Source organism: Bison bison, unplaced genomic scaffold, assembly GCF_000754665.1.
Source record: "Bison bison bison isolate TAMUID 2011002044 unplaced genomic scaffold, Bison_UMD1.0 scf7180017864479, whole genome shotgun sequence".
Lineage (NCBI taxonomy): Eukaryota > Metazoa > Chordata > Mammalia > Artiodactyla > Bovidae > Bison > Bison bison.
This window is the reverse complement of record NW_011495039.1, coordinates 5,304,510-5,310,509: the sequence shown is the minus strand read 5'-3', so window position 1 is coordinate 5,310,509 and position 6,000 is coordinate 5,304,510. Positions and strand designations below refer to the sequence as shown.

At 42.9% G+C, this 6,000-nt stretch overlaps 1 long non-coding RNA gene across 1 annotated transcript in view; it reads right to left on the bottom strand.

Moving 5' to 3' along the window:
• Nucleotides 1-333: 333 nt before the first annotated feature.
• Nucleotides 334-6,000, bottom strand: part of LOC105004535 — a 57,821-nt gene continuing 52,154 nt past the window's right edge. Inside the window, exon 3 of the long non-coding RNA XR_827235.1 lies at nucleotides 334-438. This is a non-coding gene — a long non-coding RNA (uncharacterized LOC105004535). The remainder of the gene's footprint in view (nucleotides 439-6,000) is intronic.

The window sequence follows — 6,000 nt, the reverse complement described above, 5'->3', positions numbered from 1 at the left end:
CTGGGAAGAGTTGAGTTGGAAGACAGTAAATGAGAGAAGTGGGAGGTCTGAAATTCTATCAGTGAGTTTAGACCTTAATTGCTACACGTCATTTTAATCACCAGTACTGACCTGAGACATAAATACCCTGGTCTATAAAAAAGCAACCAGCCTGGAGACTTTAAATTTAGTGGCAAAAGGATTGACAAAAGATGGGAATTCCAGAACTCCGTCTTCCCATCTCATGGATAACTAGGTTTGAAAGTTACATTTGCACTTTCGTGTAAGGCAAAGGAAGCTGATGACAGACCGCCCTGGACAGTGGGAAGACCCTCGCAGGACACTCACCGTGAGACTCAGGGCCACAGAGCTCTTTCATAAACGTGGTTGGACATTCTTCCCCAGCTCAGCTCTGTCACTCCAGAGTTAGTCAAATATTCTCCACCTCAGTCTCCCCAGCTGTAAAATGGTGTAACTCATGAACATGATAGCAGTGACCTTATTTACCACCCAACCCTTCCCCGGCATTCTCTCCATCACTCTGCACACTGCCCCATTATGCAGGTACCATGCTTAGCCCCGTTTGGCCAAATCAAGTTCTAGAGACCAGAGGCACCACTGGCCTGATTTCAGAGACCACTCCTTTCACCCGTCTTATTGGAAATGACAGGTTTCTCGTCTTTTTTTCATGGTAAAATTGTACATTGGCACTCTGATTTTACAGAGGAGCCTTTCACAAGTCTTGTTTGTAATCCAGTCCCTAAAAGTCCAGCTCCGAGAGTCATATCAAATTTCTAATGCTTCAAAGCTCGAGATAGAATCCCAAACCATGGTAACAGTCAGGCTATTGTGTAATTGGCCAGGGAGCCAGTCACTGGAGGCAACCCTCTAGGCCTATTTCCAGTTGAAATTTTGGCATCTTCCATCATCCCGCCATCACCTTTTATAAACTGTAGAGGGAGGAGGGAAAGTGGTGAGGTCCAAGTTGAGTTCCCATTCCCAGGCTGGGTGTGTTAGAACCCACCTTTATCATACAGAATTGCCAGGGTAAAGAAAGTCAGCACCTTGAACTTATACTTTTGATTAAATATCCTTGAGACCTCAAAAGAGATCATAGGAAGAATAGAAACAGATTCATTTGCCAGAAAGGGAAATATAAACTCAGCTTTGGGACGGACTCACACTACCATTCTGTATTCTGTGCTGTTTAGAGAAGGGATCTTGGCTGAGGAAAGCAGAATGTGCTGGCTCTACAATGAGGCATGCTCAGACTACCTGCAGGCAAAGGCCACCGGCTCCCTTCTGTTTGCAATAGACAGGGATTTAGAGACCAAAGAAGTCCCCTCCCATTCCTCCTACGAGAGCAGAGAGAAAGCCAAGTTTTGCACACCCTGTTCTGGAGTCAGGCAGGTGGAAGTGTAGGGAGGACAAAGGTGACCAAACTGAAATGAAAGGTGATTTGTGTGTCTCTGTTTGTATATATTTTAAAGTGTTCATTGGGCTAGAAATCCTGTAACTCTGGGCAGTCATATACAAGCAGAAAAGAACTTAATCCTTCCTGAGAGAAACACTTTGGACCTATCAGGTATTTCAGGTAAAATGCATTTCCTAATACTCCCTAGGCAAATATTTAAAACAAATAGAAAAAAAAAGTGCTTTAATCTCCCTTATATAGATAACACTCCACTTGATTTTTTCAAGACAGGGTGGCTGTAGAAAGGTCTAACTAGTCAGAATGCCATACAATTTGTATATTTTGACTGTTTTCTTCACAGCTTAGGGGCTTGGGCTATTTTTTTTTTAAGGCAAATTATGTGGGGAATTATTTGCTTCAGAAATGAGTTACCCTCATTCCAAATGTAACTTCTGGGACTCATGACTATGTATGCCCTTTCAGAAAGAGAGGAGGCTGGACTAGAATAGGACCCTCTGCCTCATGTAGGATGATCTGTCAAACATTCATGAATCCACAGGTATGAAGGACTCGTGGGGGTGGCCTAATTGCTTTTAGAACTGCTTAATTCCTGTGAGGAAGCCACTCCAGTGATTTTGCCAAGCATAGTTACTCTGGGTTCAACCTTTCCTGGCCCACTTTCAAAATAGCAACAGTATTGTTTGCAAACCCCAGTCAAATAAGGCACTGAAAGAAATCTCCGAAACTGAATGACATTCACTTGCCTACACTGAGCCACTTACTGTTTAAAAGACTAAAACCCCTTGGTCTACAGGGTCTAAGTTTTTCCTTATTATGACTCTGGTGTAGACCAAATAGCAACCGTCCCCCAAAGATATCCACCACCCTCATCCCCAGACCCACAGGTATTATCTTGTGTGGCAATGGGAACTTTGCAGATATGATTGAGGGAAGGGTCATGTGACAAGGACAGTGTGCTGCTTATCCATGTGGGACCAATGTAAACACAAGCTTCCTTAAAAGAGAACACAGGCAATTCAGGTAGAGGAGAAGGCAAGTTGGTGATGAACACAGAGAGCTGAGTGATGTGACCTCAAGACAGTGAATCTGTCAGCCCTTAGAAGCTGGATGAGCCAAAGAACAGATTCTCCCTGGAGCCTCCCCAAAAAACAAGCCCTTCCAGCGCCTTGATTCTGACTCTCTAAAACCCATCTCAGACTTCCAACCTCCACAGCTGTAAGATAAGAAGGGTGTGTGGTTTAAAACCACTGAAAGTATGGTCACTAGTTTCACAGCAACAAGAAAACTAAACTGGATCCACTTGGAAATGTCTGAAAAGTTGAAACATTATAGTCCACAGCCCATGAAACACCCTCAGCCACTTTGAGCACAGTGCTCAGACAGCTCCTTAGGTAAAGCTGTCCACTGGCTTGACTATATCTGATGGGACCACCTACAGTTACACGGAAGAAGGCCCAAGTCTACAAGGAAGCCGGGGTAAGGAGTCTGCCCAGAGATGCTCTATTACGGATGCGCTGTGCTAAGTTGTTCAGTCGTGTCCAACTCTGCAGACCTATGATCGCAGCCCGCCAGGCTCCTCAGGCCATGGGATTCTCCAGGCAAGAACACTGGAGTGGGTTGTGATGTCATCCTCCAGGGGATATTCCCGACCCACAGATTGATCCAGAGTTGCTTACATCTCTTACATTAGCAAACAGGTTCTTAACCACTACCTTTATGGATGGTAACCAAGCAAAGAAATCAGACTCTGTCTGGGAGTTTCGAGTGCAAGACACCAAGAAGGCAGTAAGACTACAAGGAAAAGAGCAAGAGTGAGTAAACAGGGGGAAAGGAAACAGAGAGGAGCTGATGAACAAAGAGGACAGAGTGAGCAGAAGGAGGAGCAGTGGACACCACTCTGGGGACCAGGTGGTCCCACATCTCCAAGGTTCCCAGTGCCTACAATTGCCCTGTATGGGGAAGAAGTGGGGCCTCAAATAACACTGAATGGATGAATGGTCATCAACTGCATCTCACTCTTCAAGAGACCAGGACTGCTGCTGAGATTGGTTCTTGGGCTTCCTTCCCTTCTTACCCTGCAGTTACCACAACCTGCCTGAGATGACTAGAGTAGGTTTCATCCTCAACAATTTTACAGAACCTAAATGCAATTCTCTCTACCCTAATCTCATCCTTTGAAAAGAGCATGGAGGGCAAAGGGCTTGACATTTCTTCACAGAAAATGTACAAATGGCCAACAAGCAGCACTTGAAAAGACGCTCCATGTCATTAGAAAAATGCAAAATCAAAACTGTAATGAGGTACTGCTTCACATCCATTAGGGCAGCTATACTCAAAGGTGAAGTGTATAATGAAATTGGAACCCTCATACATGGCTGATAGAATTTAAAATGGCACAAACCATCACAAAAAATAGTTTGGTGATTCTTCAGTAAGTTAAAGAGAATTACAATATGACCCAGCCACTCCATTCCCCAGGTATGTACACAAAAGAATCTAAAAAGTAGATGTTCAAACAATAACTTACACATGAATGGTTACAGTGTAAACTATATTCACAATGGCCAAAAGGAAGAAACAACAAAAATGTCCATCAGTGGATGAACAGATAAAGAAATGTTGGTATATGTGTACGATGGAATATTATTAATCCATAAAAAAGAAGAACTGATATGTGCCATGACAGAGATGAATCTAAAATTCATTATGTCAAGTGAAAGGAGCCAGACACAAGAGGCCACATATTATATGAAACCCTTTGTATGAAACACCCACAGTAGGGAAATCCACAGACACAGAAACCAGATTAGTGCTTGTTTGGGGTTGTGGAGAAATGGGAGTAAGCGCTCAATGGGTACTAAGTTTCCTTTGGGGGTGATAAAAATGTTCTGGAACTTGACAGTGGGGATGGTTACACAACTCTGTGAATGTACTAAAGGCTACAGAAATGTATATTTTAAAATAGTTAAAATGATGAATAGTATGTGAATTTTACCACAATAAAAAGACTGCTGATGAACCTATCTGCAGGGCAGCAACAGAGACACAAACGTAAAGAACAGACTTGTGACATAGAGGGTGTAAGTGCGGCATTAAAATATACATATTGCCAAGTAGCCTCCAGTTAAAATAAATAAATTTAAATTTTAAAAAAGTCAGATAACTAGTGGAAACTTGCTGTATGGTGCAGGAAGCTCAAATCCAGTGCTCTGTGACAACCTAGAGGGCTGAGATGGGGTGAGAGGGAGGTTCAAGAGGGAGGGGACATACGTATAGCTATTCTCGTTGATATAAGGCAGAAACCAACACAATTATCATAAAGCAATTATCCTCTAACTAAAACTATATTGGAAATATATTTCTTGTAACGTACTCATTTATTTGCCACATTTTATAGATATTCACTTTAATTTATGGTAATACTGGCAGATATTCCAAATCCTGCTCTGGTTGCAAAAGGCTTTTGGAGCTGGGTTATTCCTTCACTATTAAGGGTCCCATGTGCAATGTAAAACAGATATCTCTGTGTGACTTCTCAGAATCGTACTCAGGACTCCAACCACGTGGGCATCTGTTGTCAGTCTATACTCTGCTGTTAACATATAGCTTGTTTTGTAACGACAACAAAAAAGTCGAAAGTGAATCAATGCCATTTGGCAAGATTAATCTGACCTTGGACGAGTCTGAATGAGCAGGAAAAACCATACAAAATTTAGGTTCACACAGACCTTCCATTTCTAATATAAGATCAAGATACCTTAAAATAACAAAAAACTCATCATGTTGGGGAGGAAAATTCATTTTCTCTCTACCCTTCTAGGTTCTTGGCTGAAACACCCCCCATCTCTGATAAAAGATTAACAGGAGAAAAACAAACAGAAATTTAATAACATGTATGCCCACTGGGAGAGACCCAGAAGAACTGAATAACGCCCCCAAATGGCCCCAACCTTCACCTTAAGTACCTTCTTCAGCTAAAGGCAAAAGAAAGATGTTTGGGCAGGAAAGGGACAGTTATGGGAGGTGAGCAGGAAAAGCACCATCAACCGGGGTAAGGTGGTCATGCAGATCTAAGACTGTGTCTTCCCTAAAGAGAAGCGTTTCTAGAGACAAAGTCACTCTTCTCTTCCTGGTACAGAGAGAGAGGCTCTGTTATAAATGTAAGTGTCTCCTGTTGTTGTTCAGTCAGCCAGTTGTGTTCGACTCTTTGTGACTCCATGGACTGCAACACACGAGGCCTCCCTGTCCTTCACCATCTCCCAAAGCTTGTTCAAACTCATGTCCATTGAGTTGGTGATGCCATCCAACCATCTCACCCTCTGTCACCCTCTTCTCCTCCTGCCCTCATTCTTTCCCAGCATCAGGGTCTTTTTCAATGAGTTGGCTTGTTCACATCAGGTGGCCAAAGTACTGGAGCTTCAGCTGACTGTCTCTTACAAAAGGGTAATTTCTACATGGTTTTCATGGCTTGTCTGTTGTCCATTGTTTCTTAAAAGTAACCTGGCTGAAATAATTCTTATGCCAAGGAGGTAACTTGGAAGTGGCACATTCTGCCCCCTTCAATCCCTTGCTAATAAGAGTCAATC